At 46.9% G+C, this 24,667-nt stretch overlaps 1 long non-coding RNA gene across 2 annotated transcripts in view; it reads left to right on the forward strand.

Annotated features, from left to right (window-relative positions):
• Positions 1–23,020, forward strand: part of LOC128312402 (uncharacterized) — a 30,678-nt gene extending 7,658 nt beyond the window's left edge. Inside the window, exons 3-5 of one of the 2 annotated variants that reach the window (XR_008291707.1) lie at positions 18,908–19,069; positions 19,200–19,255; positions 19,686–23,020. This is a non-coding gene — a long non-coding RNA (uncharacterized LOC128312402). Of the gene's footprint in view, positions 1–9,214; positions 9,538–18,907; positions 19,070–19,199; positions 19,256–19,685 lie in introns of those variants that run through there. The other variant, XR_008291708.1, reaches the window with a different exon arrangement.
• The last annotated feature ends 1,647 nt before the right edge of the window (positions 23,021–24,667 follow it).

Below are 24,667 nucleotides of genomic sequence, written 5' to 3' on the forward strand. Positions count from 1 at the left end.
TTCACAAGTCCTACCCACATTCAAGGAGAGGAGATTCTATGGCACATGCACACCAGTGGGGAGGAAGCTTGGGGGCTGTTTTCATTTTTTTTTATGTTTGTTTGTTTGTTTACTTATTTAATGTTTATTTATTTTTGAGAGAGAGACAGAGTGCATATGGGGGAGGACCAGAGATAGAGGGAGACATAGAATCTAAAGCAGGCTCCAGGCTCTGAGCTGACAGCACAGAGCCTGACGTGCGGCTCGAACTCACAAACCACGAGATCATGACCTGGACCAAAGTCAGACACTCAACCGACTGAGCCACCGAGGCGCCCCGCTTGGGGTCTGTGTTAGAACTCTGCTACTATAGTACCTTTGTGTAAGAGGCTCCCACACTCAATAGGGCTGACCTGTGTAATAACTAGAATGATATCTCAGAAATAATGGTGTGTGAACTCCACATCCAGGTCATAAAAGACACACATGGTGACTTCCACTTTTCTCTCTCTCTTCGATTCCTCATTGTGGGGGGAGGGATGGGGTTGGAATATAGCTGCCATGTTGTGAGGATGCTCAAGCAGCCCTGAATATTACAAACATACACACATGAAGGATGAATTTATTAAAAACACATGGGGCTTCTGTCACTCAGACTCTGGCACCCAAGGCTGTCACAGAACAACTTGTAATCCTAAACTTCTCTCTCCTGATTCACATCATTCAGGCCCCAGGGAGAAGCTTCTCCGTATCTCTTAGGTCACGACCTCAAAATAACAGTCGTGTCCAAATGTAGTGTCATGGGTCGTACTGCTGCCTAATTGGAGATGGCCACTCCACTTCTGGTTCTAGTGGAGGGATAATTGAGAGTTGCAAGCACTTAGATAAGAGCAAAGAGAAATGGATTAACTTGCAGATTCCTTCCTCTCTGATAGCATAAATGCATAAGGAATTCAGGCTGCTTTTTATGTTCCATTTTGTCCTTCTGGAGGTGCTCACGCATTAGTGCAATTTTTGTAACAAATACACGTGGCAATTGTAGGGAATAGATTCTAAAATGTCCCACAATGATTCTCACCTTCTGGCATTCATACTCCTGTGTAATTTCCCTAAGTGTGGATGGGACCCGTGACTCGATTTTAACGAATAGAATACAGCAACAGGGATAGGACTTCACATCTGTAATGACCTTGCATAGGATGTAACTACTGCTTGCTTGCGGATTCTCCCTACTGATGCTCTCCTTTGCTAGCTTTGTTGAAGTAAGCCACAATATGGAGAGGCCCCCACGGTACAAAACAAAACAAAACAAAAAGACTGGCGGGCAACCTCCAGCCAATAGCCAGAGAGGAGCTGAGACTGAGTCTACCAGCCCATAAAGAATTGAATCCTGGACCACTACCTAGAAGCAGGTCCTTCCCCCGCTGAATCTCTGATGGGATCCCAGGCTTGGCCCACATCCTTTTTTTTTTTAATGTTTATTTATTTGTGAGAGAGACAGAGAGAGCGTAAGCAGGAGAGAGAGAGGGAACAGAGGGTCTGTAGCAGGTTCTGTACTGACAGCAGAGATCTGTGCTGACAGCTGAACTGTGAGATCATGACCCGAGCTGAAATCGGATGGTTAACTGACTGAGCCACCCTCCCCTTGCCTTTTGATTTTAAAAGGTAATTTTAATTTAATAGAGAATTTAATTTTCACAGAAGAAGTTAATAAAATATTCTAGGAGAAAAATAACTTAAAAAAATTTTTTTAACGTTTATTTATTTTTGAGACAGAGACAGAGCATGAACGGGGGAGGGGCAGAGAGAGAGGGAGACACAGAATCTGAAGCAGGCTCCAGGCTCTGTGCCGTCAGCACAGAGCCCGACACGGGGCTCGAACTCACGGACCGCGAGATCGTGACCTGAGCTGAAGTGGGACGCTTAACCGACTGAGCCACCCAGGCACCCCAAAAAATAACTTTTAAAAACATAAAATATTTGGGGTGCCTGGGTGACTCAGTCAGTTAAGAATCCGACTTCGGCTCAGGTCACGATCTCATGGTTCATGAGTTCGAGCCCTGCATCGGGCTGTCTGCTGTCAGTGCAGAGCCTGCTTCGGATCCTGTCTTCCTCCCTCTGCCGTTCCTCCCCTGGCTGTCTCTCAAAAATAAATAAAAATTAAAAATAAATAAAAGTAAAATATTTTAGTTTGTTAATTTTTTACATTTACTTTAATAATTCACATTTCTGGGGGCGCCTGGGTGGCTCAGTTGGTTAAGTGGCTGACTTCGGCTCAGGTCATGATCTCGCAGTCCGTGAGTTCAAGCCCCACGTCGGGCTCTGTGCTGACAGCTCAGAGCCTGGAGCCTGGAGCCTGTTTCAGATTCTGTGTCTCCCTCTCTCTGACCCTCCCCCATTCATGCTCTGTCTCTCTCTGTCTCAAAAATAAATAAACGTTAAAAAAAATTCACATTTCTGATGAAAATATATTCAAGCTTTTATACTTCCATAGAATTTCATTTTATTTTTTATTCCTTTAGATCATCACGGTCAATAGCACAAACATTATGTAAAAACTTTTACTATAACAACATAATGAACAATTTTGCTAAAATGAAGGCAAGAAGCCGTGCCTGGGTGGCTCAGTCAATAAAGTGACTGATTCTGGTTTCAGTTCAGGTCATGAGCTCTCAGTTATTGGGTTCTGCACTGACAGTGTGGAGCCTGCTTGGGATTCTCTCCCCTCTCTCTCTGCCTCTACCCTGCACGTTCTCTCTCTCAAAATAAGTAAACTTAAAAAAATAAAACAAAGGCAAGAAAAATTTTATGGAGTAAATATATAATCCTTTATTAATTATGTATTTTTAAATTATTCATTTAGAGGAGTTCCTGGGTGTCTCAGTTGGTCAAGCATCTACCTGATTTTGGCTCTGATCATGGTCACCCTGTCCTGAGATGTTGTGCCCCTCCCCCACTTACGTGCACATGTGTATGTAGGCGCATGTGCACACACTCTCTCTCAACACTGGCACATCAATACAATATCCAGGCACGTACAATCATCATTTAATTCACTCATCATTGATATTTTGCCAATTTTAGGACATATAAAAACCATAGCTTTACACATATTCCTTCACTTTGTTATAATGAACAAACTTCGTTTGTTAAAATAGGAGGTTAAAACGTATTTTATTTGACAATTTGTAAACTTGTTTATACCATGAAGACTTTTAGACACACGGCCTGCAGGCCTCTGTTTGTACGCTTGTCCTGGGCCCTGTGGATGTCAGGGCAGGTCAGCCCAAGGTTACTCAGCTGGTAAACGGAGCCAAGATGCACACTCCCATCTGCTTGGACTCCCAGGTCCAAGCTGTGTAAGATGTGACCTTCTCTGATTCAGCTCCCAGTGGAAGAGCTGTCACCTTGGGAAGCCCACAGAAGCTGGGACATTCAGTGGTCCTGGGCAAGGGTGACTACAGAATTCACAGGGCCTGGTGCAAAATGAAAATACGTTGTAGTTCTAATTAACAAGTTACTGAGAGTTTCCAAATGCTTACAGTAGATCGCTAACGTAAGCAAGAGGTCCTTGTGAGTGCAGGGTCCCGTGCAACTGCATGGGTTGTGTGCCATTGGTCCGGGAGCTTCCTGGAGCTGGCGACTGGATACTCCACCCTCACGGGAATGGGTAGGATTGGGTGTGGCCAGAAGAAGAGGCAAGAGCAAATGGGAAATGAGGACCATCTATTTGTAGCACTTTCCTTTAAAAACAAATTTATTTAAATAAAAATGTTAAGTCATTTAAAGAAAAAATTAAGGAAATAAAAGCATATGTTACATGCAGATATGGAAAAATTGTGACGACTCATTTGAACAACTGGAGCTTGGGAAGTTGCTATCTGTGTGTGAGTGTACAAGCATGTAATTGTCAGTGTGTGCACATGAGTCTTGTATGTGAATCTTTGCATCAGTGAAGATGAGCGTGTCTTTGAGTGTTGGTGTATTTGTGTAAAGTGAAAGTGTGTCTGAGCTTATGTGTACTATCGTGTCAATGTGTGTAGGGAGATCTGGGTGGATGTGTGCATGTAAAGTTTTCCTACTCTGAACTTCTCCAAGGAGAATGTAAAATTGTCAACCTCTTGGGGTGCCTGGCTGACTCAGTCAGTAGAGCATGTGAGTCTTGATCTCTGGGTCATGTGTTCAAGCCCCATTTTGGGCATAGGGATTACTTAAAAATATTTTTTAAAATATGTTTTAATGTTTATTTATTTTTGAGAAAGAGAGAGACGGAGTGTGAGTGGAGGAGGGGCAGAGAGAGAGGGAGACACAGAATCCGAAGCGGGATCCAAGCTCTGAGCTGTCAGCACAGAGCTGGACGCGGGGCTCCAACTCATGAACCAGGAGATCATGACCTGAGCTGAAGTCAGATGCTTAATAGACTGAGCCACCCAAGCACCCCCCCACAAATTTTTTTTAATTAAAAAAATTGTGGACTTGTTTACACTAGATCCATTTCTGATACCTGTGTGTCAGCTATTGCCCCAGTAACACTGTGCACAACCACAAACAGGGAAATGGGGGAACACTGCTAAATGCGACGGGTATGAGTTTTCCTTTTAGGAGAATGAAAATGTTCTAAAACTGATTGTAGTGATGGTTGCACAACTGTGAACTTGCTAAAGAAAACAGTGAATTGTACTATTTAAAAGGGTGAATTTTATCGTATGTGGATTATGTCTTAATTAGGTGGTTAAACAACCACTGCAAACATTAATTTTCTTTTTTCTTTTTTTTAATGTTTATTTTTGGGAAAGACAGAATGTGAGTGGGGGAGGGACAGAGAGAGAGGGAGACACAGAATCCAAAGCAGGCTCCAGGCTCTGAGCTGTCAGCATAGAGCCTGACACGGGGCTCGAACTCACCAACCACGAGATCATGACTTGAACCAAAATCGGATGCTTAACCGACTGAGTGACCCAGGCGCCCCAAACATTGATTTTCTTGCTCATTGGTCTACAGGTGCAGGACAGCTCTTCTGAAACCAGCTGGGCTTGGCTCCTGGCTGCAGTTGAGTTCAGGTGTATGTTCCACATGTTTTATCTACGTGTCATCCTGTTTGGATGAACAACTGCTCAGGCATGTTCCTTTCGTGGTGAATAGCAGAAGTGCAAGGGAGCGAGTAGACACAAGTAAAGTTTCCTAACACCTTGGCTGAGAACTAGCACTAGAACTAGTCACTCCTGCCCACGTTGCATTGGCTGGAAAAAAAGTCACATGTCCAAGTCCAACATTAACAGGACAGGGAAATATATTTGCCTCTCTCTCTCTCTCTCTCTCTCATACTTCAAGGCCATATGGGGGAAGAGAATAAAGAATCGAGAGTGGAAATCCAATGTGCCTCGTGTGTGTAGCATGTTGATCTTGCTCCTTTAGAGATCGGTTAAAACAGACCGGACCACCCAGCTTCCGGGTCGGGCAGCCTAAGGTCTCCCCACAATTTCTGCCTGTTCCTGTATTTTGTTTCTTCTTGCTTCCCTCTTCCCCAAGCGTCAGCCGGTCTCAGAGCTCCTGTGCCTGAGTGAGCTACCTCGCCTCCCCCCGGAGCCAGACCGAGGTGAGAAGCCCAGCGTCGTCACTAATGTTGAGAAGAAATGCAGTCTCGCTCAGCACTTAGTGCATTTAGGAACTTAGCTGAAGATTTCAAGGCTCACGGAGAAGACTTGCACGGCACATTGCACAACCTTCTGCTGTGTGTACGGCTCTGCCATTCTCCCGTCTCTGCCCGGAGACCGCAGGGAAGACTTCCTAGAGGAGGTGACATTTGACCAGATCTTGAAGGCTGAGGAGTTGGGCGTGAGACAAGGACGGGAAGGAACGGAGAGTGAGAACAGCAGAGATAAAGTGAGGAAACATCTGGAAGGGTTGAGAAGATGTAAATAGCTGGCGTGGCAACGGTGGACGTTACGCTCGAGAGTGGAGGGAGTCGTGGAGGATGAGGCCAGAGCGTTCCGCAGGTCCACGACCAGTACCACTTGCACTGTGTTCAACTAGGCTAGAAATCATTTTCCAGGATTGCCTTCCCTGTATGGTTCTGGGTTGGCACTGGCCACGAGAAAGATCTGAAAGATCTGTGTGAGAATATGGAAGGTGGAAGTGAAACTGAAGCCGTGTGTGTGTGTGTGTGTGTGTGTGTGTGTGTGTTTTAATATTTTATTTTTTTAAGTTTTGAAAGAGGGAAAGAGCGTGCGTGAGTGGAGGAAGGGCAGAGAGAGGGGGACAGAGGATCTGAAGCAGGCTCTGCACGGTCAGCAGAGAGCCCGATGCAGGGCTCGAACTCATGAATTGTGAGATCACGACCTGAGCGGAAGTCGAATGCTTAACGGACTGAGCCACCCAGGCGCCCCCAAAGCCATTTAAAAAAATTTTTTTTTAACGTTTATTTATTTTTTGGGGGACAGAGAGAGACAGAGCATGAACTGGGGAGGGGCAGAGAGAGAGGGAGACACAGAATCGGAAGCAGGCTCCAGGCTCTGAGCCATCAGTCCAGAGCCCGACGCGGGGCTCGAACTCACGGACCGTGAGATCGTGACCTGAGCTGAAGTCGGACGCTTAACCAACTGAGTCACCCAGGCGCCCCTCAAAGCCATTTTTTTAATGCTCTGAAGGTCGAGGCAAGGTCCCAGGCACTGTGAACACAGGTTCCAGCTGTTCCTCTCCGTTGTCCTTGTGGCTCCAAGCTCATCCTTCCAGGTTCCAGTTTGGCCTTGCTCCAGTTCATGCCCAGCCCTCCCCCTTGACAGCTGATCCACAGGATGCAGAGACAAGATCATTGCCTAGGCTCCTCTACCGGCTTCCACAACTGTGTACCAGCTAATCCCTGTAATTCTGTCTTCTTCTTTTTTTAAGTTTACTTATTTATTTCAAAAGAGAGAGAGAGAGTGTGCAGGGGAGGTGGAGAGAGAGAGGGAGACAGAGAATCCCAAACAGGCTGCACACTGTCAGCACAGAGCCTGGCGTGGGGCTCGAACCCACTGATCGTGAGATTCTGACATGAGCTGAAATCAAGAGTCGGACACCCAACCGACAGAGCCACCCAGGCGCCCCCATAATCCTGTCTTCTATGCTGTTCGTAGTGATTCTCTGGGGGCACCCTGACTAAAAAAGCCAGGATCACAGAGACTACTGTGTGCCACACCGAGGAGTTTGGGGTCATCTTTTAGCATTTTTTCCCCTCGACTTTCATCCGAGGGCCGCTGTGACAGAGGTAACGCTAACTGTCCGCCAAAGCCCTTCTTCCTGAGCATGTGGTTACATCTCCAGCCTCCTTTGAGTCTAGATGAAGTTCTAGCTGATAGAATGTGGGCTGAAGTGAAGTGTGCACGTCCGGGCCTGGCACCCAGATCCTTCCATGTGACACTGTGGACTTGACCTCACTTCCCCAGTCTGCTGGCTGAATGACGAAGTCCAAGTGGACCCCAAGGCCTGGAGGGTTACAGGGCCATTAACCGCAAAGAACCTGGGTCCTTGAATGCTTCCACAGAGCAGAGAGCCCCCAGTGCCCTGCCTCGGCTGTGACTTGAGAACTAGAATTTTACTGGGTAAAGCCAGTAAGATGTGCAATTGCTACAGTGGGTACCCCAACTTACTGAAAGCAACCACCTTCACAGTCCTCTCCGTAACTTTTACCACCGTACCTTTGTTGCTTTAATCGCTTAAAAGAAACCCAATGCACTCTCTATATAACCTTAAATGTATTTAAAAAGAGAAACTTGCGGGGCGCCCTCGTGCCTCAGTTGGTTAAGCATCTGACTCTTGATCTCAGTCTAGGTCTTGATCTCAGGGTTGTGAGTTCAAGCCCCGCGTTGGGCTCTGCCCTGAGCGTGAAGCCTACTTTAAAAAAATAAGATAAATAAATAACAAAGCAAGAGCACTTCATGTTATTATCCATGAACAGAAAAGCAGCATCACTCATAGTAGAGAGACGGTAACAGTAAAAAATAAACACTGAGGGGCGCCTGGGTGGCTCAGTCGGTTGAGCGTCCGACTTCAGCTCAGGTCACGATCTCGTAGTCCCTGAGTTCGAGCCCCGCATCGGGCTCTGGGCTGATGGCTCAGAGCCTGGAGCCTGCTTGCGATTCTGTGTCTCCCTCTCTCTCTCTGCCCCTCCCCAGTTCATGCTCTGTCTCTCTCTCTCTCAAAAATAAATAAACGTTAAAAAAATTTTTTTTAAAAAAACACTGAAAAATCAAACAATGATGTGAAATTCTTGCGTATCTTGGACCCAACAAGGGCTCTGGAACCTGAGACCTGCTCACACTTTGTCATGAAGGGAGATTAATGTGCGTTTGATAAGTGTTAAGGACAGGCTAGTACCAAACTGAGACTTTCTCTTTAAATGTTCCTCAACCACCAGTGATGATCACACCACACTCTGTGAAACTATCTGAGCAAAAGAAAGCTGAACAATTTTAAAACATGTTTTATTGCAGAAGATTGCAAAGGCATATACATAAATGTATGTCATACACATGTATGATGCCCATGTGTACATTACCCAGTTTCAACAGCTATCAACTTTTTGCCATTCTGATACATCTGCTATCCATACAGCCCCACCCACCCCTCACTTCTTTTTCTTTGCTGGATTTTTTTCTAATTTTTTTAAATGTTCATTTCTGAGAGAGACAGAGCATGAGAAGGGGAGGGGCAGAGCGAGAAGGGGACACAGAATCTGAAGCAGGCTCCAGGCTCCGAGCCGTCAGCACACAGCCCGATGTGGGGCTCAACCTCATGAACCACGAGATCGTGACCTGAGCCAAAGTCGGACGCTTAACCGACTGAACCACCCAGGTGCCCCTTTCCTGAATTATTTTAAAATAAAACCCAAACATCATATAATTTCACCTACAAATACTTCAGTACATAGTTCTACTAATAAGGACATTTAAAAAATAAATAAGGACAATTAAAAAGCAATGCCATATTGTACTGAATACTCAGTCTGTGTTCAATTTTCCCTAATTACCGCACAAATGAGATTTTATACCCGATTTGTTTAAATCTGGACACAGCACATATTGCATTTGGTTGGTAGGCACGTAGTCTCTTCGAACCCCCTGTTTGATTGATTGCAGTAACTGGCCTCTCTCCACAACCAGCAATGTGACTTTGCAGCCTCTCCTACTGAGAGATGGGGATCTATTTCCCCACCTTGGAATCTGGGCTTGATCATGGGACTTGCTTTGGCCAACAGGATGCAGAAGTGATGCCGCACGATTTCTGGGTCCGGGCGGTGAGATGATCCCATGTATTCTCTTGGGCCCCTACCTCGGCCAGAGAACAAGCTCAGACAGCTTGCTGTGGGTAAGAGAATTTGTGGAGGAGGACTTTCCCGGCGAGGACATTCCAGATGAGCTGGTCCCCACCTGACCTGCCTGCTGACCGTAGATTCATGAACATACCCAGCCTAGATGAGCTCCACTTGGCCCAGACTGAAAGAACTGCCCACCTGACCACAGACTCATGAGAAATAATAAATTGTTATTTTAAATCACTACATTCTAGTGTGATATTTTAACTTATTGTGGCAAAGAACTGATACAAATCTACAAAAGTAAACAAATTTATACAAATATCATTAACTGAAGACAGTAGGTCATTGGTTCTTTAGTTCTTGACATTCTAAGACTTCTTCTAATTGCATTCTATGTGTCATTTAATGTTAGTCCTCTTATTTCTTGTACACTGGTGGTTAATCTTGAGCATGGATTCAATTAAGATTGGTTTTTGGCAAGAATACTTTCTAGAGATACATCCTCTGCACTACCCAGTAGGTACACAATGTCTGGTTATCCCACTTTGAATAATGTTAAGATCTATCAGTGGTTTCAATCAATAATTTCAGACAAGGTTGGAATATCCAGGGAGACTTCCTGGAGGAGTCAGGCTTGAGTCGGACCCCTCTGAAGGACAAGTGGGATTTAGACAGGCCAACAGAAGTTGGAAATACTCCAAATGAGGAGGGAAGGGTGGTTAGTATGAGTCAGTGTTCTGAAAACGTGGAACAAGTGAAAAAGCGGTTAATTCTCCCTCATATCATTTTCCACTGTTATCCTCTGGTCTAGAGTCCAGAGTAGGAACCAGATCTTATCTCATGTTTTAATTCTAATAAGTTGGTAATGGGTACATGGAGCACTTTGTTGGGACACATTGTGAAACTGCATTCCTACTTAGTGGCAAAGATTGCTGTGATTGACTGTTGTTGTCTCTCAAGGGCCTGGGATGCGGCATGGTGTTATGACTGCTGTGAATCTGCCTGAGATCAATGACTGTGTCCTCATTTCAGGGTCTTTGACATTGGATCCTAGAAAGAAATAAGGGCTAAGGAATACCTGGCATGACTTGTGGTAGACTTTCTGGTTGCTTACCAACCTTCACTCACCTTTTTGTCTTTCCTAACAGAACCTTAGGTATTAGATGGAAGAAACTAATTAAGACATAAACAGGGGCTCCCGGGTGGCTCAGTCAGTTAAGCATCTGACTTTGGCTCAGGTCATGATTTCACCATTGGTGGGTTCGAGCCCTGCGTTGGGCTCTGGGCTGACAGCTCAGAGCCTGGAGCCTGCTTTGGATTCTGTGTCTCTCTCTCTCCCTGCCCCTCCCCCACTCTCTCGCTCTCCCCAAAACAAATAAACATGAAAAAAAAAAAAAAGACATAAACAATGACCTAGTTCTGGCCAGTAAGAAACAAGGGGATGGCTCCTCATTGGGCTTCTTTAGAATATTTGTCTTCCTGAATTAAAAGAAATGTTTGAAGAGATGCTTCCCACCCTAACTTCCTTTGGGGGTGATTGCATGAGGACATGATGCCTAGAGCAGTGGCAGCCATTTTGTGGCCATGGGGAGATATGGCCAACACATTAAGGATGGTGGGACAAAAAAAAAAAGAAAGAATCTGGGTTTTTGATGAAGTTGTTGAGTTATGAACGAACTCTGGAACCTATTGCCAAATCTGTTGTTATGTAAAAAGTAAACCTCTATTATTTAATCCATGTTACACAAGCATTCTTTTACTTGTAGCCGAAGAAAACTCAAAGGACACACTGACCATCTCCATGTTTCACGGGTGTGGTTTGGGCTAGCCTTTGCAAACTGGGTGTAGTCCAGGCTAGCATTTTCATGGCTGAGTCATGAAATCAATTTAGTGGGTCATGACCAACATTTAAAAAATGAGACACAATATATAATACGAGAATGCACGGCACACAGAAAGGATAAATATTGTTTTCGCAGAACCCTTCTTTTAATTATGTGTGTTCCAGGTTAGGTTCTCCAAGGAAGTAGATCCTGAGACAGAATTTAGTGTTTGGGAGGTTTATTAGGTACTGTTGTTGAGATCAACGCCTGTGGAAGGGAGAGGAAGAAAGCAGGAGTGTGCAGTGGGGAGAGGTCAAGCTGGGAGGGAGGTCCTGCGATGACCTTGACTCACCCCACAGGGAACAACGTAGCAGTTAAAATGGCTCTTCAGAATTGTCCTGAGTCGGGCCAAGATAGCCAGGCCCGTATCTCCCCACCCGCCCTATCAATCACCGGACCTGAGCGACCCCTGGAAAAGGGTATGACCTTGGCCAAGGTGGCTCCCTTCAGTTGAGGCAGGGACTCAGCCCAAGGGCTTGACAGCTAGAGACTTTCTGCAGACAGCACTCCCAAAAGTTAACAAAGTCCTCCTTGGAGGAGGATGGAGTGCCTCCCGTCCATCTGTGTGTGTGTGTGTGTGTGTAAGAGTGAACCAGGTTGTAATGCAAATGGATTGCTGACTGTGTGTCCCGGTTAGAGTAGTCTGCAGGCCTCCAGCTGGGCTGTGTTGCACTTTGACCTGAGTTGTTTTCCTTATTATCTTTTGGGGTGTAGTCACTTTTCCCAAGGCTCCAGTTGTGAGAGTCAGCGCTGTCTTGGGGAGACAGCCCCCTGGCATATGTGAACACCAGGGCAAAGCCCAGCTGCTGGTGCCTCCCATGCATTAAGAAATGGCAGCTGCTGCCAATGTCCCCAAATGAAAAACGACTAAGGAAGATTAAAGCCAAGCAATGTCATTATCCCTGATGAAGCACACACGCAGGAGTCCTCCGCTCCTCCCTTGACCCTGTCTTGGCAGCCGCCTTTTCTACCCTCAGTTCATTTCTGTCTTCCTTCCCCAGCAGCTTGTCTTTAGCAAATTGTATTTTAAGTCACGTAATTATAAGTGGGTTAAAGCTCGGAGCAAGCTCTGCTCTTGGCAAAAATCCGGAGGAACCTCTCTTGCTGTTGGTTTGCGAAACCCTCCATTAGTGGCTCTGATTGTTGCCTGAATGGGGGCGGGCGGGAAGGAGGGTAAAAATCACGGGGGCTGTGCCTCTGCCCTCTGACCGGGAAAGGAGGCCCCAGCTTTCTGCAGAGGAGCCGGATTTACAGTCAGGTTTCCTGTGCGCCAGAATCCCTTGGGGTGGGGGGGTACGGGGGTGTGGAGGCTGCTAAAAATGCAGATTCCTGGGCCCTTCCCAAAGATCCAATGAGTTGGGCTGTCCAGGAGGATGTGACTCAGAAATCTGCATTTTAAAAACTTCTCACCTTGAAATAATTCCACTCTTACAGAAAAGTTACAAAACTAGTGCAAAGGATTCATCTATCCCTTTCACCCCGATTTTCATCATTTTCTTCTATCACTTCTCTTTCTGTATATAAATATGCACCTTATTGCCTTCCGCACTGTGTGAGAAGTGGCAAACGTGATGCCTCTTTACCTTTGCTTCTCTCCTAAGAACAATGACATTTTCTTACATGACTACAGCATACTTATCAAATTCAGGATATTTAGTACTGATGCTGAGGAGGGAGCGTGGGGCAAGCTGAGGGCCAAGTACAGGCTAACAGCAACCCCCCCCCCCCCCCCCGAGGTGAGACACATGTGAGCCTCCTTGGACACTTCTGGCTGCCTGAGAACAGGGAAAGGGAAGAAAGCAGGTGGTTGACAGATACAGATTACAGTCCTGCAGGACAGGAGTCTCCTTAGCGTATGGACAACTTCGTAAACTGCAAGAAAAAGGCAATCTTATCCATAGCCTGATCTCCAGAAACCTATAGACTCCGTTTCCTGGAGCCCTTATATCACCCCTCATCAGGATGGAAGGGGGTTTAAGTGCTTGCCATCGTGATGTCAGAAACAAAGGCAAATGAAAAATTAAATGCCCTGACTGCCTACAGCCCAGTGACGAGTCCTTGAAACAGGCAGAGTGACCTTCCTCTAGGAGCCCAGCTGACTCCGTGATGACACTTGGCTAGGGGCAAAAGGAAATCTTGGCTTAACATTACCCTGACCTCCCAGGATCCTGTGAGTCTCCTTAAACACATAAAAATCCCTTTGCAAGCCTCCTTTATCTTTAACTCCCAAGGGTGTGTTGGCAATTATACCCCAAGCGTGTGACCCCTGATATGCATCAGAAGGGTCTCACGTCAGGGGTTTTGCTAAACAGCACTAAATGGCGTTTTGCTAACAACAGCTAGCCCCTCAAGGTCCTGGAAACCATGCTTCCAAAATTCCTTAGAGACTTGGGCTGTCCCTAACCCCCTCCCAACCTGAAGCTATATAATCAGTCACCCTTCACAACCCCAGTGCGGCTCTTCCTGCCCACGGGTCCTGTCCCCATGCTTTAAGAAAATCACCGTTTTGCACCAAAGATGTCTTCAAGAATTCTTTCTTGGTCGTCGGCTCTGATCCCCACCATCACCCCAAAAACCCATCAATACAATACTATATTATCTAATCTACAATACATAGCAAATGTCTTTAATTGCCCCCCCCCCTTTTTAAGATAAGTTTTTTTAAAGTGTATATATTTATTTTGAGAAAGAGAGAGAGAGAGAGAGAGAGAGAGAGAATCCCAAGCAGGCTCCTCGCTGTCAGCAGGGAGCCTGACACTGGGCTCAAACCTACGAACCGCAAGATCATGACCTCAGCGGAAATCAAGAGTCCAACGCTTAACTGACTGAGCTACCCAGGCACCCCTGTCCCCGACTCTAATAATCCAGAATCACAGAGTGCTTTTGGTTGCCATTTCTTTTTGTCTCTTTTAATCTGACATTTCCGCAGCCTTTCTTTTTTTGTTTTTAGGTGGGTTGGTTTTTATTTTATTTTATTTTATTTTATTTTAGTCATTCATGACCTTGACATTTTTGAAGCATCTAGACCAGTTGTTTGACTTGCATTTGTCTGGGGAACCTGTATTGTTAACATCTCCATTGACCTTGAGCTCTTTGGAAAGATTGGGCAGCCCAGGCTAAGACACAGATGCTCCAGACTCTTACCTCTCAGTAATGCCGATGTCCAGAGGATTTGGAAACAGTAGCTTTGTGGGGCACCAGATTTAGCTCCTCAGTGAGGTTTTGAGTTTGGGGCCTTTTTTTTTTTTTTTTTTTTTAAGATCCGATTTGCTCAGAACTCAAATCCAAGAGATCTCTTTAACTGTCTGCATTACTAAGCTGGTGCAGTCCGAAGGGATCCCGCTGGGCTTTTAATTTCTCTGACTTTGATCCGCTGCAAGGCGGGAGGATTCTGGCAAGGTCAGCGAGCAGGCTACTGGTTCCGGGTGGGAGGGGGGGCTGGTGGGAAGCAGCGAGAGGGCAACTCTTCCTCCACACACAGGATGTGCGGGGACCTGCAGGTGCTTGGCTGGCTTTCCTCACGGTGCTCCCGACCCGCCCAGGGTGAGACTTCACTCTGTTTGCAGATGAGGGGCTGAGGCTCCGAAAAGTGCCACTTATCCTTCAGGGCTTACTTAGGGAGCACCTGAGCTGGGGTTTGAACCTAAGTCTGTCGGACTCCAGTAAGTAAGCCTGTGCGTACTTAGCCATTAAGTCCCCCTTCTCTCCAGGGAATAATACAAACAAGGTCATAGGAAAGCTCCAGAAGAAACCCCAAGTCTGGCTCCGGGGAGCATGCGATTTGACCCAGCCACTGGCATAACTGAGGCTATGTGCTGTCTGTGCTGGGCGTCTGTCCCTGTTTGGCAGCTGGTCTTTAGACCTCGCCACCAGCAACTGTCTGGATGCATGCTGGAGCCAGACAGCCTCAGTTCCAGTTCTGACTCTGCCCTTAGTAGCGGTGCGCCCTTGGGCGGTGATGGTTGTTTCTTGGTTGCCTCTCTAGACCCAGGCCTCCTTCCCCTCACCTGCTTTCTGTACCCAGGAGGCAGGACACTTTCTTGCCCTCTCCTTCTGGTTGGGTTTGGCCAATGGGAGCCTGGAGGGGGGTGGAGGTTGGGAGGGGAGGGAGGTCATGGTATTTATCTTCCCATCTCCTGCTGGTGGGGACGCCCTGCGTTCTTCTACTGAAGGCCACAGTTTCAGCCAGGCCTCTCTCATGGCCAGGATAGCTGCATGTCTGGGTTCTGGTAGCCTCCCCTTTCCTCTTGCTCAGAGCCAGGGCAGAAGGGGCTCCTTGTTGTTGCTATCCCCAGGTTATCGCACTGGTCCTTACAGGTGTCCCATACCCTGCCCACACCTGTGCCGATGGACCCCTTATTAAACTCTTCCATTTAACTAATTTCTCTAGAAGGAAGAGGAGGGAGGCAGGAAAAGACTTCGCAGAGGAGGTGCTTCTGACCAGATCCTGGAAAGATGAGCAGGCTTAAGACAGCAAAGAGGGGGGAAAAGGCATTCTAGGGAGAGGGAACAGCATGTGCAAAGCCACCGTCCTACCAAAAGCTACTTTCATTGAGGGTTTACTATTAGCTAAGGTTTGTGCTAAGCCCTTCTCAGGCATCAACTCATGATAATCTTATGAGGTTGGTACAATCACCTCCATCTTACAGATGAGGAAATTGAGGTACAGAGAGCTCAAGCAAGTTGCTTACATAGTTGGAGAGAAAGTGAGACTCTGGGGCCCAGGCTGTAGCCACCATCCTTTCTCTGGGGCATGAAGACAAATTTGTAGTCTGAATGGGAATTCATGGAACAGGAGGGCAGGAGTGGGTCCGCTCACTCCTTATCTTGGGACCAGAAGCCTTAGGGGCACTTTGTTTCACTGGGTGGCAGGACAATGCCCAGCATCACACGCTCCAATCCCTGCTCAACCGCTTCCAAGCCTTGTCACGTTGGCAGGTTGCCTAACCTCTCTGTGCCTTGACTTTCCCTTCTATAAAATGGGGATAACCACATCACCTATCTCATAGGATTATGGTAAAGATTAAATAAGTCAATGTCGTAAAAGCCCCCAGAACAGCATCTGGCGACTCCTATGAGTTACATTATGTTTGCTGTCACCATCATCATAATTATTGTCACCATCTCATTATCTATTGAAGACCGTGGGTGTGTGGAGCTGAAAGAATTGAGCTCCTTTGGTGAATTCACTCCTCCCCCGCTGCCTGGGTCTGAACTGGTCTCTGGCAGGTCATTTTAGCTCTTTGTCCTCCTCTGCCAAATGGATACCTTTCCCCCTGACTCTCTGGCCTTCAGACCCTCTCAGAAGGAGGATAACCCTGTCTGGCCTTGAGAATTCTGAGGCTTTATACTTCAGGATTGAAGTGAGAGCTCTTATGAGTTGCCATCACCTTCAGGAGGGCAGGCTGGATCATGCGGGGCTTGAACTCACAAACTGTGATATCATGACCTGAGCCAAAACCGAGAGTTGGACGCTTAACCAACTGAGCCACCTGGGTGCCCCTATTTATTTTATTTTTGAGAGAGAGAGAGAGAGAGAGAGAGAGAGAGCATGAGTGGAGGAGAGGGACAGAGGAAGAGAGAGAATCTTAAGCAGGCTCCCCACCCAGCACAGAGCCCGACACAGGACTGGATCCCACGACTCTGGGATCATGACCTGAGCTGAAATCAAGAGTCAGACACTCAACCAACCGCACCACCCAGGTGCCCCAGAGCCTGCATTTTAAAAGAGCATTCTAGAGGATGTGACGTGGAGAGACAGCAGCCCAATCCTGAGCTACTGCTGGTATTGACATGGGAAGTGGCTCAAGACATACCATTAAGTGGAAAATCAAGTGTCAGTCTGTTTATATGTGTGTTCATGGCAAATTTTGATTGAGCCTTACCCAGACCAGCCCTTTGCGAGGCATTCTATGCAATATCTCGCCTAGGAAGTAGGAGCTATTATTATCCCCATTTTACAGATGAGAAATTGAGGCACAGTGAGGTGATGTCCCTAGCCCATGGTCCGTAGCTGGTTAGGGGCAAAACTGGGATTTGAACCCAGATGTATTTGATTCCAGATACATCTATCCATATTGCCTAGATATGTGTGAAACATATAAGCATATGTTTGACCCCACGTAGGGTTAAAAACGTATTCTTTAAGTGCTATTATCCCATTAAAACAAAAATCAGCGTATTTATTTTTTGAGTAGAAAATACACTCACATGATTCGGAAACAATAAAACTGTATGAAAAGGTGTTCTGGGAAGTTTCTCTCCATTCTCTGTCTCCCAGTTACCCACTCCCCATCCCAGGTAACCCTGTTGTGAACCTCCTCAATATCCTTAGGCAGATAAGGCAAATGTGAAAGCTAGGTAGTTTCCAGAGATCTGAAGAGAGCTAAGCTGAAATGCCAACAGGTGTTACTTCTAGAACAATAAGAAACCAGGTGGAGCCTGGTTTCTGAGCCTGGCTGCCTGGGTTCAAATCTCAGCTGCCAGGCGGGGTGCAAATTACTTCACCTCTCTGTGCCTTGGTTTCCTCATCTGTAAAGTGGGAGTAATAATGATTCTCAAGTAAGAGATTCTGTCAGCTACTGTTTATTAAGCCCTTGCAGTAAGCCCAGCACATAATGAATCTCGCAGAAGCATTTTCCCTCTGAATGTATCGAAACACGTGGGCACTTAAAGAAGTTTCTACTCTCAACTACCCATTCAGAATTCTTGGGTCTGGGTTCTGCCACCTGCATTTTTCACAAGTCCTAGAGCGTACTAAATTAAGAGAGCCCTCCAGGAGAGTTCTGGGTTGCTCCTGGGTCCTGTTGGATACTTGCTAGTTTGTTGGGATCTAAGACAATTGGCTCATTTTGAAATCAGAGAAGAATAGAAATTGTCCCCTCCAAGAAAAACTTGCCGTGCTCCCAAGAAGGGGTTTCCTACCCACATTCAGAGTCCAAGTGCTGAACTCCCTGTGAAAAGGCCCAGGAATCCAGTCCTGCCTCGGGTCTTCTCAGTTGGCTGTGCCCACTCACCCCTGCCCTTACTTACCACCTTCAGGCTCTTCCCAGTTTCACAGGAAGCCAAGTCCCGCCTCACCCAGGCTCCTGACAACAGGTTGGAGAAGTAATAAATTGTGCAAGTTAATTCAAGGGCCACCTTTGGCCTCTTAGGAGCACAAATTGTTCCTGAGGAGTTTGGTTTGCTTCCTGGAGACAAAAGGAGACACTAATTTACCTCTGACTGCTCTTTGGGCGTTAAAACAGGTCCCAGTGTTCTCTCGGGGCAAGTACCTGTCATTTACCTAATCAGCGAACCTGACTGAATCCGGGCACACCCCTCCCTGGCACAGAAAACACTGACTTCTTTTTCTTCCCTCTTATTTGCTACCAGGATGTTTTGCTCATTATCACAATCATTGCTAACATTTATTGCCAATTTACCAAGCTCTTTATACCCATTAATGTAATTTCTCCCAAGGACCTTCTAGGGCAGAACTGTCATTACCCCCATTTCACAGGAGAGCAAATTGAGGCCAGGAGAGCTGTGGCAAGCACTGCTATGTATCTCCCAATGTCCATTTCAAAGCAAAAGAAATCCAATTTTTAGCAGGGAACATGGCCACTTGGAATTTCCCAGCCTCCTTTGTGGGTAGGTGGTGACATGTGACTCAATTATGGCTAACAGAAGGAAGGGTTCTGGAGAACACTGAGCCAAGGTGGATATGCTCCCTTTGCTGGTGCTTCTTTGTCCCTTCTTCTACTTGCAGTCTGGAACACAAATGCCGCCCTCTTGGACCACGAGGAGGGACCCTGGACGGAAGTGCGTCTGGCTGGGAGGATCCTGTGTCCCTGATGCTGCTCGACACTCTAACCAGGCCTGGCCTGGACTTTTCCATCAGAAAGAAATAAGCTCCGTTCTTCTTTAACAGGTGCCACCTAGCGTGGGAAAATCGGAAGCCAAGGGGCCATCTCTACCCAGCCCATTTGAAAGGGAATCTGGGTGAGGATTTGGGGCCACAGGCAATGGGGGCTGAGGGAATCCACTCCTTTATTCCACAGAAGTTTATGAGAGCACACCACGGGCCAGCCCTGTGTTAAATGCTGGAGGCTTCCAGGTAAGGGGCTTGGGGGTTTGCCATGTGGGCCCCAGTCCTTCCCATCCCTATACGCTTGGCATTGCTGTCCCTCCGGTCAAGAAGCAGAGTCCATTTCTCCAGCCCTCCAGTCTGGACTTGGCCGTGTGGCTTGCTTTGGCCTGGTAGGCATTAGCAAACATGATGCAAGCAGCGGCTTGTGCACTGGGGATCGTTCGTTGCTGCTGGGAATCCTGCAATCACCGCTGTGCGAATGAGCCCGGCTGGGGCTGGCCTGCTGGGTGAGGAGGGGTGCGCGGTCATTGAGCCCGCTGCCGAACACGTGAGTGAGGATCTCCTAGATCTCCCAGTCCCGTTTAAGCCACTCCAGGCCGGAGCTACCCAGAGTAGTGAGAAATAATAAATGTTTGTTGTTTTAAGCCACTAAGTTTTGGGGTGTTTTGTTATTCAGCAAAAGCCAGCTTGCTCGAGGGCTATCGGTGCGCACGCTCTGGCTACAAGCTACAATAGGATTCATCATTTCACAGATCAAGAAGTTGGAAGTGGGTTGGGCAGTGCTGATATAGCAGCTCAGTGATGCGAGAAAGGACCTCGATTTTCTCTATCTGACCCGTCACCTTCAGTGCGTTGCCTCATTTCCTAACCTTGTCCCCTCATGTTGTCAAGATAGGTGCCATGTACCCCAGACCTCATGTCCTTAAAAGACAGCATCCCAAACGTGAAGTCGTGACTCAGCGGGTAAGAGCCTTTTTTTGGTGCAGCTCTTTATCAGGTATAAAAATATTTCCCCGAAGTTTCCACCTTCAGTTCCATTGGCTAAGACTGGGCCATGTGTCCGCACCTACACCAATCGCGGGCAGAGAGAAATAGGATTGGCATGCTTGGCTTTGAGTAACCATGATTTGTCCCTTGAGGCTGGATATATTGCTGCCTAAACAAAATCAAGTTTCCTCTAGGAAGCAAGTTGGAGAGAGTGGCTGTTTTGGGGGACAGTTCCTGCCACACTGGGGACATGATATGAGCAAGGTTTCTGTGGCTGAAACGTGCAACGTGTATCCAAGAAAGTGGCAAGCAGACCAGTGTGGTCAGAGGGGAGGAGGCACCTGAGAAGTGTTTCCCAGAGTGACTGTCATGGGTGTTCCATGATGATTAAAACAGGGTTCTTTGGCCAGGTGAGTCCAAGAAAGGCTGAGTTGCACAACATTCCACAGTTTGTGTTCCTGTCACTGTTACAGGCCTTCTGGGAGCCTTGAAAAATGCTAATAGTTACCAGGAATTTCCAGGGACAGGAACGGAGGAGGCGGACTGTACGTCTTTCCCAAACTGGGTTGTCCACAGAAGGTTATTTTCCTCAGAGCATCTTCTGGCACTTTCGGTCAGGGAACTGGAAGCTTTGGGAACTGCTAAGAGACAGTGAGTACGGTGGTTCTCGACCAGGGTAATGGTGTCCCCCATGGGACATTGGGCAATGTCTGGAGACATTCTGGATTGTCTTTACTGCAGGAGGAGTTGAGGTGGGGGAGGCCAGAGATGATGCTGAACATCCTACAATGCACAGCACAGACACTGCCAGCCCCCCCCGCCCCCCCCCCCCGTCAACTTCCTCTGTCAAACAAAGAATTATCTGGTTCAAAATGTCAATAGTCCACACAAAATGTGTGAATGTTCACAGCAGCATTATTCATTATTCAAAAGTAGAAACTACCCAAATGTCCATCAACTGATGAATGGACAAACAAAACGTGGTCTATCTCAACAATGGAATGTGGTTCAGCCATTAAAAAGAATGAGGTATTGATCCATGCTACGAAATGAATGAACCTTGAAAACATTATGCTAAGTGAAAGAAGCCAGATACAAAAACCACATACTATATGATTCCATTGATGTGAAGGGTCCAGAATAGGCAAACTCACGGGGACAGAAAGTAGATAGTGGTTGCCAGCAGCTGAGGGAGGGGGGGATAGGAAGTGACCACTAAAGGGTGTGGGGTTTCTTTTTGGGTGATGGAAATGTTGTAAAATTGTGTTCAGAGTTATGCAACCCTGAATGTACTAAAAAGCATTGGATTGTAGGCTTGAATGGGTGAATTGTAAGATATGAGAATTATATATCAAAAGAGCTGTTTTTTTTAAGTCAGTAGCGCCCAGATTGACAGACCCTGAAAATAGTAGGTAATTAGATCGACAGAAGAAAGTTGGGGATCAAATGAGGGGACCATGAAGGGCAGGTTCAGAAGTCTGAACTTTATTACCACCAATGGGTGACAAGATTAGTGGACTCATCCCTGAATATAACCCATATGTCAAGACTCTTTGAGCACCTACTCTGTGCTGGGCATTTTCATGTACATCACCCCGGGCAAACCTCATGATGAATTTGTAGTTAGATCTACCTCCCCTTGTAGAGATGAGTAAGCTAGACTCAGAGAGGTTCGCTGACTTGACTGAGAGTGCACAGCTGGTAAATTGTAGAGCTGGGGTCTGAACGCATTTGGATTTGCCCTTGACCCCAAAGGCTGTGTGCTGACTTTCAGTGAGGGTTGTGACCCAGGGGGTGGCATGTGGGCCATCTGCTTTGCCTCTCTCCTGCTGCAGCCCTGGTTGGAGCCTGTGGTCTTGGGGGCATCCCAGGAGGCCCTCCCTGGAGTGCTGACGTTTCTCTCTTCTGGTCCCTCTGCCCAGGCTGCAGCTGGCATCTGGATGAGGGTTGGTTGCTTAGCAACGCAGTTGCGGAATTTGCCCTGAGCCAAGGGAGCCGTCTCCTCAGTCTGGGCTATGGGAACTTCAGGGAGAACAGCCGCAGGAGGGCCTGAGGGAGCTAGGACTGAGTGGGGAGGGCAAGGACAGCTATGTCCCTGGGAGGGCCTAGAGATGGGGACACTCCTTAAGGGAAGACCCAGCTTTAGGGGACGGTGAAAGAGAGCCAGGAGACTTGAGTCAATCATAACAACATTATTTTAACCACACCTACATTTCTTGAGCACTACCTGCGTGCAAGGCACTGTGGTAATTGCTTTACGTTCCACAATCCTCCCCAAACACCATGGAATATGTTACTGTTATTACGTCCTCTTTGCAAATGAGGATCTGGGCCCACAGGGGTTAACTGACTTGTCATGCAGCCAGAAAGTGGGGAAGCTGGGATCTGAACCCAGGCCCCTCTGACACCCAGCTCAGCCCCCAATACAGCCCTGGCTGGGAAGTTGGTGGAGAAAATCCACCACGTGGCTCCCAAGGCCCTGTGTGGACTGCTCCGTGCTCCCTGTCACTCTGCTTCTTCCAGACACATCATCTTTGCCTCATTTCCTCAAACACTCCAACCTCCTTCCAGCCACAGGGTCTTTGCACTTGCTGTTCCTTCTGCCTGGGATGCTCTTCCTCTACTCTCTTCACTTGGTTTACTCTACTCACCCATCTGGTCTCCAGTGGAACATCACTTCATTCATCCATTGATCCAAACACAGCTATTGAGTGCCTCCTGATGCCAGGTAAACATTAGTAAACAAAACAGACATGATCCCAGCCCTCTTGGAGCTTATAAGCTCATAGAAGAGACAATAAATGGACAAGTCATAATTGCATGAGAAACATTCCCTGACTCCCCAGACCTTTGACAATAATGATTAATTATCAGTTAATTGTAGAATTATTTATTTATTGCTGGTCTCCCTTCCTAGACTGTAGGTTCTGTGAGGCCAGGGATTTTGAGGTTGCATTGTGAGGATCAGTATTATTATCACCCCCATTTTATAGATGAGGCACAGAGTTTAAGCAATGTGCCCAAAGTCCCACAGTTGGTTACTGGTGGAGCTGGGATTTGAACCCATGGCTCTAGGGTCTATCTATGGTTTCTATCAGTAGGTTTTGAGAAAGGAAAGAGAAAGAAAGAAAGAAAGAAAGAAAGAAAGAAAGAAAGAAAGAAAGAAAGAAAGAAAGAAAGAAAGAAAGAAAGAAAGAAAGAAAAGAAAGGAAGGAGGAAAGAAAGAAAAAGAAAGAAAGAAAGAAAGAAAGAAAGAAAGGAGGGAGGGAGGAAGGAAGGAAGAAAAGAAGGGAGGGAAGAAAGAAAGAAAGAAAGAAAGAAAGAAAGAAAGAAAGAAAGAAAGGAGGGAGGAAGGAAGGAAGGAAGGAAGAAAAAAACAAAAGAAGGGAGGGAAGAAAGAAAGAAAGGAGGAAAAAAGAAAGGAAGGAAGGAAGGAAGGAAGGAAGGAAGGAAGGAAGGAAGGAAGGAAGGAAGAAAGAAAGAAAGAAAGAAAGAAAGAAAGAAAGAAAGAAGAAAGAAAGAAAGAGAGAAAGAAAGGTGGGGAGGCAAGGAGGAAGGAGGGAAGGAAGAAAAGGAAAGGGCAGGAAGACTGGAAGGAAGAAAGACCTCATCAGTGGTCCTGCCTTCCGTGGCCAGGCAAATTCCGCAGGAAGTTGTCTGCTTCAGAGCCAGGCCCAGCCTCCTGGGTCCCAGCTTTCCCTGCAGCTGTGTGGCAGCCCAGGGTTGCACAACAGCCTGGGAAGCTCCTTATATAACGTACCACCCACCAGCTTGCTTTGGGCCACAGGGAGGGAGCAGGAGAAGGCAGATTTGAATGTCAGAGGAGTCTTTTGGGATCTGCATTCCAACGTCTGCTTCTTAGCTGGGCAAACTGGGGTCTCAAGAGTACAATCTCACAGCTCCTGAATCCAGCCCAGGGTTCTAGAAAGTACTCAGTTACTTTTCCCCAGTATTCCAGAGGGTGCATTCTCAACATCTATGAGCCAGTAACCTGGGCTTTCTGGGGCCTTCTACGTTCTCATATTAAGGAAGGATTCTGGCCAGAGAGACAGAGAACAGTTTCACACAAGGCTGGGGCCAGGGAACAGATCCAGTCTCTGTTTATACAAAAGAAGTCTGACGCTATTGAGTTTGAACCATGTACCAAACAGTGTGCTAAGAATTTCGCATGGATCCCCGCCTCCAATAGCATATAGTGAAGGAGAACTTATTGTTTCTGTTTCACATAATTTTGTTCCCTTTCTTACCAGCTGTGTGACCTTGGACAAGTCCCTTCATTTTCCTGAGCTTCCATTTCTGTTTGACATTGGCAAAATAAAGGGACTCATTCAAAGTCACATGCTAGTAAGAAGGAAAGCCAGATTTTTTCCATCCACCAAAAATTGCTGATATAGGAAAACGTACTACTATTTTGGGGCAGAGAGTAGGCAGAGCTGATTAAGACTCCACTTCTGCTCTCAATGAGATGACAGTCTCGAGAAGGAATAGCAAATGTGGTTTTTTTCTTGGAAGATTGCCTGAATCAGTCGTGCCTGCCTGCCTGGACTGCTGCCTGTTGGATCCATTGGGAAAGAGCTCCAGGATTGATTAATAATGTCTGCCATGGGCCCAGCAGTGAGGAAGTAGGTATTTGCTTCCTTTGGAATTGGAGACCCCACAGGTAGAGTTTGA

Source organism: Acinonyx jubatus, chromosome D3 (assembly GCF_027475565.1).
Source record: "Acinonyx jubatus isolate Ajub_Pintada_27869175 chromosome D3, VMU_Ajub_asm_v1.0, whole genome shotgun sequence".
In the NCBI taxonomy this organism is placed as follows: Eukaryota; Metazoa; Chordata; class Mammalia; order Carnivora; family Felidae; genus Acinonyx; species Acinonyx jubatus.